Raw genomic sequence first — 12,137 nt, 5'->3', positions numbered from 1 at the left:
TGGAGAGGAGTGGTGATGGCTCCAGCTGGGAAAGCGGGATGGCGCAGCGTGAGCAGGGGCACAGCCGGCTCCGAGCCGTACCTGGGACAGGAATCCCATAGCCAGGATTAGCCTGGTCCCAGCACCCTTTCCACCGGCACACCTTTCCATAGCAAGCACTAAAATGCAGGTTTTCCCTGTGCCCAACGCGAGCCTTGTGCAAGGCTCAGCGCCTTTCAGTCTTTGCTGTGGAGCTCTTCGAAGGCTCGCTTTGTGAGCTCCAGCTTCTCCCATGTGGGCTGTGGTCCGTATGTGAACCACCAGCTACTGCTCTGAAGCAGAGCCGGACTGTGGCTTTGTGGGGAAGCACTAAGGGATGCCAAGTCCAGACAATTTTGCTTATTTTTGAAACTTGCCAGCAATTTGGTTTGTGACTGTCAGTCATGTTCACCCACATGCTTGCAGTCTGCCCACGGGTGTGACAGAGGCATGGTTTTGCACTAGGCATCTTTCAACATGTCCTCACAATAATACTTTTATTTTTTTTCCTCTGACATGCTTGGAGTTATGCGTGGCTTTCCCTAACTTACAGAATTAAGGTTCACAGGAGTGTGGAGAAGGTCAGCTAAACACCAGTTTGATGCTGGTTTTGAGAAATGTTCTAGGAAGAGTTACTTTTATTTGACTTCATCTTCCAGTAAGCTTACCAGGGAAAGTTTAAAACATAACTTTTTGCTTCCACTTGCTCGCTCGGAAAATCTCTTCTGTGAGCAGCAGTTGCATTGTTACAGCTTGAGCAAGTGCAGCCCATGCTGATCCTGCTGTTCCCTGCCCTCCCAGTACAGATGCTGATCCTATGGCGAAGGGCACCTGACAAAAGATCTCTTTCCTCACCACTTATGGCTTTGTGAGGTGTAACACTCCACCTTGAAAATTTCTGAGTGTTTTTGGCTTTATTTTGGAAAAAAGGAATTAAAGTTGTTCTCAGAACAATGTCAGGAAAAGTCGCGTTATTTTCCTCACATAAAAAAAAATACTCCTCAAGCCATTTTTGTGTGAGGACTCCATCGCTTCCATGATTTAGGATGTGTCTCTGCATATATATATGATATATTGCATATACATTTTGTATATATACATTCTTGTAATTATAAACAGTACTTAAATCCATGTCTGTAAACATAAATAGAAATACAGTTAAGTACTTTTTATAACAGAAGATTAAACCGTAGTGGCATAATAAGTAGAATTAAAGTATATAACAACCACATGTTAGTTTGAGCTTGTAGGGTCCTCTGTGATCCTTTGGGATGGAGAGCACTGCCTGGGCCAAGGTCTCTAATGGTATGGCATCCAATTACACTAAGGCTGAATTTGCTCCATTAAGTGCTATGTATTTATTTAAGCTGTCATATATCAGCCTGCACATGAAAACAATAGAACTTGTGAAGATTGTCAGTTTGGGGGCGGGGGGGGGGGGGGGGGGGGGCGGGGCGGGCAGAGAAAAAGATTATTTTTCAAATTTGCTTCCAAGTTATTGGGATGAACCAGAAGCTTTCAGAGTGCTGATTTATTGCTCTCTGCTAGCAGCTCACCAGGACCCCTCTGCTTCTCCAAGATCAACAGCTTCATAGAAAGCGATACAAGGTGTATGGAACAAAGGGTGGAATAAATTACATTAGCAGTTAACTTTCTTTACAGTTAATATATATCAATAAATATCTACAAAACGTTTGAGGCTTTGACCAGGAAGCCATGTAAAATAAACTGTAGTCCTACTCTTTTTTTCTTTCTTTTTTAAAAAAAGTCAAAATAGATCTAACTGATGTTAACTGTTTCACAGCGGGGGTCTCGTTCTGGTTTCACACTGGTGTCACTGTTTATTTTGGAGGGAGGATGTGATCAGAATAAGGACTGTCGCTCCTCCTGCCTTGCAACAGGCTACGGGTGCTACAAGAACACTTAGCATTTCCATACTGTCCTGCTTTGCATCTTCAAAGCACTGGGGGGAGATGAGCTATTCACCATAGGGCTCATCTGAGGCAAATGAGATAACATGATCCCGTGGAAGAAATGGAAAACCCAGGAAGGAATGGCATAATTTGTTAATGGATATTTTTGCAAAAGTAACTGGGTGTGCAGTGTTTGAGCTACTCATTCCCAGTATCTGAGCCCAGCAAAGGCTCTGTGATTTGATAGACTGGGGAGGCAAGAGCCCAGGTCTTTCCTTTTAGTCCTGTGTCTGCTGAATTATCTTCTTAATCTTTTTTTAACTAACTGATCTTGGAAAAACTCTGGTCTTTGCTGGTGAAAAGCTCCTCAATGGTTTCTGTGTCTGCAGTATTTCTACTGGTGAAGTTTTGGCTTACGTGGAGGTCTTCAAAGACATGAGGCAAGGGCACTGCTGGCAGTCAGGCTTTTGGTCCCCGAGGGCTGCAGGGAAAAGATTTTCCCTGTGAGAACAGCAGGACAGGTGGATGGGGATGTTACCAATTTTGCTCTTTTCCTCCAAGGCAGAAAGGATGCACAGTGTGAGGTGTTACTTTGCATCCAAGTGAAGGGTGTAGCACAAAGTATTTTTTGGCTGAGGTTGCAAATAGTTGTTAGAGAGGGAGCAGGCACCTCCAGCATTGCTGTGGACCACCAGCAGGGGAAAGAAGCAAGACTGGAAAACTCTTAGATAGTGTTGAAAACCTCAGAGCAGTGAACCCACAGAGAGCTTACCCTTCAGAGACGTGCTAGGTAAAAATACAGCCAGCCAAACACTCTCAGAAGTTTCTAAATTGCATGAGGAACAATTTATGTAGGAAAGAGGTGACAATATCCTGGATTTGTGTAATTTCTGCAAACACTTTTCCTTTTAAAACAAGTCTCCTGATTGCTCAGCAAAACTTTTAAAGCTGTAATATTTGGGGTTTGTTTTTTTTTTTTTTAATTTCTCTGAGTATTTTCCTTTTCCATGAGTTTTTGGTAACAACATGGAAAAGAAAATGAAGCAGTTCTGCAAAAAATGGGTAAAGAAAGAAATGGGAGAGAATAGAGTTTTTCTCTAAAAATAAAGGGTTTTCAGGGGAAAAGCCTAACCTCTGATTTTCAAACACCTTCCTGTAGCAGAGGATGCAGACAGGGCATGGGGAGGGGGCTGTGATTGCTGGCAGCGAGGCGGTGCAGCGCCCTCCAGCCGGGCTGAAGGAGTCTATGAGGCATTGTGGTGATGGGTGTGCTGAGTCCTCATTTTATCTGTATATGGGTGGTTTGGTTGCAAAAAAGCCCAAAGTTTCCCTCAATCCTCTTACACAAAGTCTAAGGAAAATAATTGCTACAAATCCTTGTAGCTCATCACACTCTCATGTATGCCGTGCCTTCTAGAAAAAATAAACTTAGAAAGGCAACGGAGCCTTGTACTTAATAGGTGTAGTTTTCTTTTGCCTCTGTCCTTGTATAAAATCATACTGCCATGGATTCTGGGGCTTGCTGCAAGTAGCTTTTTCCTGGTTGTGCTTGGATGCCTGCAATAAATGTTATCAGATTCGTGGACAAACCTTATCTGCATCACCACTGAAATTATCATTTCACTAAAGTCACTGGCAAAATTTCCACTAGCTTTAAGATACTCCATAAATCCCAAGTTTGCTGGGGCAGGCCTGCCTTCTGAAACGTGCTGGAAAACATAAAAATATTTTATTTATCATAAATGTTTTGTTGATATTGAAATTAATAACTACTTATTTAAAATGTATGGCTGGACAGGTAGAATTTGGTGTGTCAGAACAAACTCTGGAAGTGTTTGGAGGAACGGGTAGTATCTGGAGCAAAAGAGAAATAGGATCAATGGAGATGATGTAGATAAATCATTTCAGAATGATTTTTTTCAGAAAAAAATGAAACAAAAAAAGATTCTTGCACTTGAAAAACATGCGTGTTGAGTGAGATACTGATGAGAGGAACTTGTTAAAGTTATGCATGCCAGCCAGGGACCTAGGTTTCATGGAGACAAATAGGAACAAATTATCTTTGAATAATCCCACCCAAACCAATGCTGTCATGCAGGAATAAAAGTGTTCCTCTAGATGATGAAGTAAAACCATCCCAAAGGGTTTTTTGTAAAAAGTAAGATTAATTTATTCATCCAAGCAGGTTGGATATAAATACATAAAAATGCCCTACAGGATGACACAAAACACACCTGCACATGTAACATGAAGTATAGTTGTTCTTAAGATTCATGATTTTCCAATCTGCTAAGTATGTCTTGCTGTTACTGTGGGTGACCTTGTAGAGATATAACTCCAGCGCAGGCTGCTGAGAAGTCAGTTGCAGGAAAAATTGTGGCCTTGTATCTTCTTGGAAACAAATGCTCGAAACCAGTCTTGCCAGACCTTGAGTTTTTGAAGCGGACAGTATTGTAGGATTAATTATTTGATACTTTCCCTGATTAGTGTATTTGTTATAAGTACTTCTGTTAGTGTTTCAAGGACTTAACTACAGTGTATCACGGTGTCACTCAAATATAATTAAGACTTTCACTGTAATTGCATAATTAAAAAGCTGTCTGGCTGCTGGTATAAAACCTTCTGTCTCTGCTCCATGGCAGCTCAGTTTCCAGGGGCAACTCCCCAAAACTCCAGCCATTCCTGAAGTACTTTGGGTACAGCATGTGAACAGGTACATCCCTGGTACCCTGCTATGTCTGCTGGGCCTTCTCAGATAATCCAATCCCTCAGCTCTTGCCCTTTCATCCCTGACTGCCTTCTCCCCACTGGTCCGGGAGGAAGGGCATCCCTTTGGGATTCAGGCAGGGCAGGTCCCCTCCCTGGTGGTTTCCCCAGGGCCTTTTTGCCATGATGGTGTGACTATACAGGTGTGAGACAGGGGATGGGGTGGGACTCACCAATTTTTTTCTTCTTTTTTTTTTCTTTTTTTTTTTTTTAAAAAAAAACACAACACAACACCTTCTGGTGCTTAGGGTGAGAATTGTTCAGCTTCCCAAAGCAGATGTATGGGAGTTTGCAAGCTAGTGCTGAAGTGGCTGCTGGCATGAAGGGGTTAAATTCCTTTTTATTCATAACACGCTTTTGAAACAAAACTTCATGACCTGGCTTTTTTTCCTCCTTTTTTTTTTTTTCCCCTCTCAAGTGATTACACTTTGCTGCATTATAAGAGAGCGAATGCGTTTGTGTCTCAGGACCGTACTCTACCAGATACTGACATGTTCAACATCTCCCGTGGCTTACCAAACACATCAGGGATGTGGACCTCCCTCTGTTTTCTCATTATGCCAAATAATGAAATGTGGAAATAATTCTAATCCTTTCTTCTGCTTGTGCTGTACCTCTGAAAATATGATAAACTCAATCCAATTAAAAGTCATTACCTCTACAAGGCTCAGTCTCTATCTATAACCTTTGTTTTATAATTCACTCTGTTATCTGTCTTCATTATAATTTGGTAGAATAGTCATCTTTTATTACTGCTTTCTGTTAGAAAGAAGCATGTGATTTCTAGCGCTACTTTGTGACACATCTCAGTTTAAAACAGTAAAGGTCTACTAATGAGTAAAAAGAAGTTCAGTTACACTGATTTATTACATCGAGATAAAGTTTCATTTGCGTTGATTATAATACTGCAGGTTTAAGTAATTGTTTTGATTTAAAAATGTTCTTTTGCAGCAAAAGTTTTTCACCATGTCAGGGACTGTTTATGTGCATTACTGTTTCTGTCTTACCCCAGCTGATACAGATTTAGTCAAATTTTGTTCCCTGTTAGTATTTCCTATATATAAAGTGGCTAATCTCACTAATTCACATTTAACCTTCCTGTCCTTAGTTTTCTTCTAAGCATGTTGGCTTCTCGTGCCATGTCAGTGTAAGAATATGTGTCATGTTTACCATTATGGCAATCAAACAATGAACAAAAGCTGACTCCTTTAATCCATTTTCCACCCTTAGCAATGGCTAGTACTCAGGACTCATAATTTCAAGGTGGATTTTTTTTTTTCTTTTCCTCCTCGGGTCTGCTTCATATAGAGGGTCATGAAGGGCATTAGTGAGTATGTGTTAGCTGCTGCAGCCCCACTCGATTGAAATATTTTACTAAGATACAAATTTAAGCTATTAGTTAGAGTTTCAGCATGCTTTGGGCTGCTTCCCAGCTGATGTGGATCTTGACAGGCTCTTTCCTAGCTGCAGGTCTGGCCCTCGGTATGTCAAACCCTACTGCTGGCATTTCCTTCTTCTCTTACCCCTGCTCTGTGTAACCCAGAAAAGATTCTGAAAGTCAAATATATATTTATTCCATTGAGGAAACTTTATCAACCAGCACCAAAGTTTATTGGCCCTAGCTAGTGATATAATAGGTAGTTTAAACCCTGCTAACTGTGAATAATTTTTCAGCAGTGTTTATGATTGCAGTAGACTCTAACAGACCAGAAGTACAGATAACATAAATATTTCTACCAGAGATGATTGTACTGGAACTATAAATAAAATCAGACTTAACTTGTAAATAAATTCAGTGTGTGCCAGCCAACATTTATAATTCTTTGTTGCTGCATGTAATACAGTAATTTATATGGAAAGTGCACTGGAACACAAGCAGCCAAATTTTGCTTTTCAGTTATGCAGGTGCAACTTCCTCGACATCAAGGAGAGCGGCTCCTGTGCAAATGAAAGTAGAATTTGACCCATGGTCTCTCAGTGCTGGACCCTAATTAAAAACCAGCGTCTGGTCCACATCAGATACTTTTGACTGTGTTCCTCAGTTAGACATGAATGACACTAGACAGAGCACCAAACGCTACTAGTTATTGTAGGGGCTGATAGTGAGAATTGCCAGAGATGACAGGCAGGTCCCTACGCAGTTGCTGTATTATGACTTCGCTGGTCATCTAGTACCAACGCTTGGCAATGCTGAAATTACTCTCTCTCAAAGGCCTGATGCTCTTGAGCATGTGTAACTTTGCTTCCCGCTTGCCTGCGGACAGGTTTCTCCCAAGCACTCAGTGCTTGGTGCTGATCCTACCATCAGGAGCTCACTTCTGCTCCCAGTATGAGCCTCTTGTTTCAGGGTTATTTTCTGCAGACACAATAGTTTAAGAAGCAAAATCTGTTTCCCATGCAAGGAAGGTTTTTAATTTGTCTTGTGAATTATCTGCACTGTTGTTACTGATGTATATCTTGCCGTGAAGCGCAGGCAGATGCTACTAGCAGCCCATTGCACGAGGTGCTCCAACAGCGATACAAAGTGAGTTCCCTTTCCATTTCACATAGATGCTGCAGCCCATGGTGCAGCACTATGAGAATTTGGTGATTTCTGTACTTCAGCCCCCAAACACTCTGTGCTCTGGCTGCCTCAAGCTGCCTTTTTCTCCTGCCTTTGTCTGCGCAGCTTTTCCTACAACTCCCTCTTCTGCCAGCGCTGCAGAAGGGTTTGCTCGGTGCGGCTCAGTGCTGCGGTGCAGGGAGGCTTTGCAGAGAGCGCTGTGCAAATGCCCTCCACAGTCTGCAGCATCACAACACGAAGGGAAAGCTGAAATCTGGGCACCACATTTCCCTCTTATTTTGTTACATTAGTGTCAACCTGAAGAAATCCGAGCGGCTTTGGCTAACTCCAGGACAGACACTGATCTCATTTCTTCCTTGGTAGAAGTCTAAAGTAATTACTTTGGATTTTAGAGTCATGTAAGAGAAATCAGAATCCGGCCTTTGGGGACACCGCGTGGGTGCTTTGGTACCTCTTGCTCTCGTTGCATGCTCCATGAGCATGGTTTACAGGCTTGCTTCTTTTTAGCGGGTTCAGGACAGCTTTGGTTTTCTCATGCTTGTGTTAGGGTCAAGTAATACAAAAATGCAAAATACCCGTGCATTTGAAGGTTCATGCTTGTGAAAGTTTTTTTCCTTGGTAATTGAAGTAATGATTCAAAAGTGCTTCAAGCACCGTTTTTATCTCTAAATGTGCTTGTAATCTCGTCTGTTGTACAACCAAACTTTCTGTCTGTAAAATGTTTTGGTTTTTTTTTTTTTTTTTCCTACGCTGTTAGTTTTATGATTTTTACTTAACTGGGGATTACTAGCTCTATTCTGTTTAGAATCTAATCTCATTTGATTAGGTCTGTCTGATGCTTTTCACAATGGGGTCCTGCCTGGGGCCCCCAGACTGTGTTACAATACAAATAATAATAAATAATAGTCATTAGGTCCAGCTCCACAGAACAGTTCTGTGAATAGGGAGCGGCACAAACCAGTTTCAGGTATGTTAACTGATAAAATGTTCAAGCAAAGTAATGTAGCTCTTGGCTAGAGTCCCTTCTGAGCCTGGAGACAGTAACCCAATCTCTGCATGTTTCTAAAGCTAAGGATCCTTCTCTGCTTCTCTTCTAGAGGATGTGCAAGTGGCCCCCTCGGAACCATGCCTGCTTGGTGTGGCACTGTCAGGTGGCTCCCAGTTAGGTCCCTGCTGGCAATATGCTCCTTTTGAAGCTAATGGCTTTTCTTCTTTTAATTTTCTGCTTTTCCTGACCTCCTGTGTCGTAGACTGATGTGGATATATTTTGTAATCAATCAGTCCCTGCCTGTAACAGGGTTGGTTTTTTTCTTTAATACTTGTTCAAACAGAAATTCAGATAAAGGTGTCCCATTTGTACGCAACAGGAAATGCCTGCCTCCTTTTCAGATATCCCTGCAAGTGCTCCACGGTGATTTCCTCCGTGCTGAATAGAAACGCTAGGTCAAAAGAATATAAACACTCTCTGGTCTCTTTCAAGGATCTGATTCAGGCTTTGTGGTGCCTTCAGGTGCACCTTGCTTTACGTAGCGAAGGAACTAATTCACCCACTCCTACTGTGTTCTCCCAAATGCGTCCTTGCCAAAGGCTCATGTCAGGCATGGTCAACAGAGCTAGTGGAGCTCAAAGCTCCTGGCATGTGATGGACTTCTCCGATCGAACAGAGCCAGGTCCTTCTGATGTCTAGTCTTGAGGGCTAGGGGTCATCTTTCTCACCTTTGAGAAGTTGCAGGCACGAACCTGCATGTATCTTCTCATTGCAGAGAGCCACTTCCATGTTTTTCTCAGCTCTTAATTTATCCTGCTCAGAAGATGATGGCATCAGAAAACTTCTGAAGTAGGCTCTCTAGATGCTTTTGCTTCCAGCCTGCCTCTTTCCTCTGGAGTAATCAGCCATCCAGCTTATGATTAAGTTGCTGGTGCTCATGTACCTGACTCCAGGTGCGGAGAACTGGGTTTATGTGCTGGAGGGTTTATCAGTCAATAGTTGCTTTGGGAATGTATATTCTCAGGTGCAAATTGCCTGAAGAAAGGGAGAATGGATAGTCCACGTGGGTAAGTTTCTGGTTATTAGGGGCGGCTTTGGGCCTGAAGGTCTGTATGCAGACTTAATCCTTGGAGGACTTTGGGTGAACTTTGAGTTGAAGACCACCCTGAAACACTGATACATGTAACTGGCTAGCTTGTCCCCTTGGCATGAGATGCCGTCATGCAGCCTTTCAGCTGCAGAAAGGCAGGGTTTCACTGGATGTGCAGCCCAGGGTGTTTTTGAAAACAGCATGCCTTTGCCTTGCTGGCAGTTGCAGCTGGTGGAAAGCAGTTTGAATTGCGTTCAGCAACCTCTGCCTCCCTCAGTCATTAGTGCCTCCTACCTAATTGCTCTTGGAAAGGAAGAGCGTGCTGAACTGTGAAGAAACATCTGAATGGAAGGAAGTCCTCTCCTCCTCCCAGCCATGCACAGAAGCCCTCTTGGTCTCAAAATGACCCCAGGGCCCAGAGTTACGGCGGTAGCTTTGGCACGTTGCTCTCCTGTCCTCATCAGGCACATCCCCAGCATGCAGCCACGTGGACTCTTTCCTGCTGGCGTACAAGGTTGTGTCAAAAGTGCAAATGCAGGTGTCCACCCTGGTCTTTAAGTAGCAATTAACCTTTCCTCCTGGGTTTCCTTTGAAGCTTGCTCATGTTTTTATTGTAAAATAGTGGTGAAGAGTTTTATGAAGGCTAATATCTAAGCTTCCACATTACCTAATGTCATTTGTTCCCTTATCAGGGGCCTTGATTTTTCCTTCATTCCATTTCTAGTGGGGATAATTATTGGACTTTAAAGAAGCCGTCTTGAATTTCAAAACTTCAGTGCTATCTGTGCAAATGATTTGCAGTTCACTGGGAAAATGTTGCTTATCAGCACAGTCCCTGGGTCTAATTCTAACCTTACAAAGTTTTTCTATCAGTCAATATCCCATGGTTTTGCTGGAAGCCCTTCTGATCCATGTGAGTGTAAATTTTATGGGGAATAGTCCCACACCCTTTGAAAATGAAGACCGGACCCTTGGTTCATGTACAATGATTTTAATACAGCTCCTTCTATCAATAATTTCACAAATATGTCTTAATGGTCTTCCCATCTTTTGGTTAGTCATAATTCAACGTTTTGTTTATTTTGAGGTTTTAAAAAATATTATTGCTAGAATACATTGCTATTTCAGGCAGAATAATATTTCAGTAATCTGTTTTACCCACACTGTTAGGGCTTTGGGGCATATTGGCGTATTATATTTTCCAGAGCTTTCAAACTGAAAGCCCATGTTTAATGATGACATCGGGTGTGGCTGCTGGAAATCAAAGGAGGCACAATAGACCCAGCAAACGGACTTGTCTCCCTGCCAGGCTTCTAGAGGCCAATTTATCAGCTGCAGGTTTGACCCTATATGGCTAAAACCGAGCGTAGCCAGGATGACTGAGATAAGTATATCCGAGGCCTTTGAGTCTGTGAAAAAGAAATTAAACTGGACTGTCCCTGGGGGAGAAGAAACATCTGTAAAGCTGTGCTTGCTGGAAGTTTAAGGCTCGGCTGCTGCTGGCGAGTGAGGCTGAGGAAGGTGGCCCTTTGGGGAAAGGCATTCAGCAGGTTGTTGCTTGCTGTGACTTAAACAATTTGCCTGAGCTGCTACGTTGTTTGGTGCAGGAGGGTCAGGTGTGGCCATGGGACACAGGGAGAGCCTTGGTTTTATGGGGCACTGCTTGGTGGGGTAGGGACAATGGCAGAGACTGTGTGAGATGGGCTTTTTAAGGAGTTTGAGTGTCAGGCACCCAGCAGTCATAGAAAATCAGTAGGATTTAGATGCCTGAAGTTTTTCAGACCTCCCTTCCAGTGAGCCATGTGCTTATCATCATCCAGATCACTTTTCGTGTGTGATTTCTCTTCCTGCACCCCATGTGTGTACATGGACTAGGTTTGGGTTTTTTTTCCCGTTTCAAAAACAGCTGAAGTCTTTTAGGCAGGACAGCAATCTAAACAGTTGAGGGATGACATCTGCATGGGAGCGAGCCTACTCTGGGTGGATGCAGCATCGCTGCTGGCCCATGAAGTCAGGGAGCCTGTTGGAGTTTCAGGAATGCTCAGGAGGTGCAGACCAACCTCTCCCACCCATCCCACCACGCTGGAACAGAGTCAGGCTTGAGGGCAGCAGCAATGTCATGGTGTAACAGAGATGGCTGCTTAATGTGGTCATCTCAGTGCAGCATGAAGTGAGTGTGGCATCCAGGTGGAGCTGTGTCTCTATGCTTTTAATGTCTTATTCCCTGACCCCTGGAGTCCAGGCTGAATTCTGCTGTGGGCAGGGACGTACAGGCATGGGTTTATAGGTGCTAGGCACTGAGCAAGCTCTCTGCACTTTCACGAGCACTTGAGCATCTTTGCCAAACTCAGCACCACTGAGCTATGACAGGCAGGATTTCTGAAGCATAAGCAATGGAAAATCCTTCTGTGTGTCCTTCTTAGCTAAATGGTAGTCAGTCAAGATTTTCTACTTCTCAGAGTGTGAGGTATTAGAAAAGTGACAAACTAATCAATATTGGGTTCAATTGTTAAAGTACAGGGGGAGTCTGCCAAACCAGCGGCCGAGGGAATGGGTAGCTGAACTTGCTTGTGACATGTATGAGGTCATAGCCAGTGCCACATAAAAGAAAGAAAAACAGTTCATGGCTGTGAATAAATTGCTCACAGATGAAAAATCCAGTTTGCCAGTCATGTGATGAGAGCAATCTATTCAAATGATTTGTTATGTCCCAGTGTTTGTCTTAGGCAGTACCAGAAGCATGAAAGTACAGATATAAAACCGTGAGATAATAGGTAACAAAGATGTGAGAGACAATGG

At 43.1% G+C, this 12,137-nt stretch overlaps 1 protein-coding gene across 2 annotated transcripts in view; it reads left to right on the top strand.

The window, feature by feature from the left end:
* MECOM (MDS1 and EVI1 complex locus) overlaps nt 1-12,137 on the top strand; it is a 348,460-nt gene that overhangs the window by 138,935 nt on the left and 197,388 nt on the right. The window lies entirely within an intron of this gene.

This window comes from Falco punctatus, assembly GCF_963210335.1.
Source record: "Falco punctatus genome assembly, chromosome: 13".
Lineage (NCBI taxonomy): Eukaryota > Metazoa > Chordata > Aves > Falconiformes > Falconidae > Falco > Falco punctatus.
This window is presented reverse-complemented; position numbering and strand designations above follow the sequence as displayed.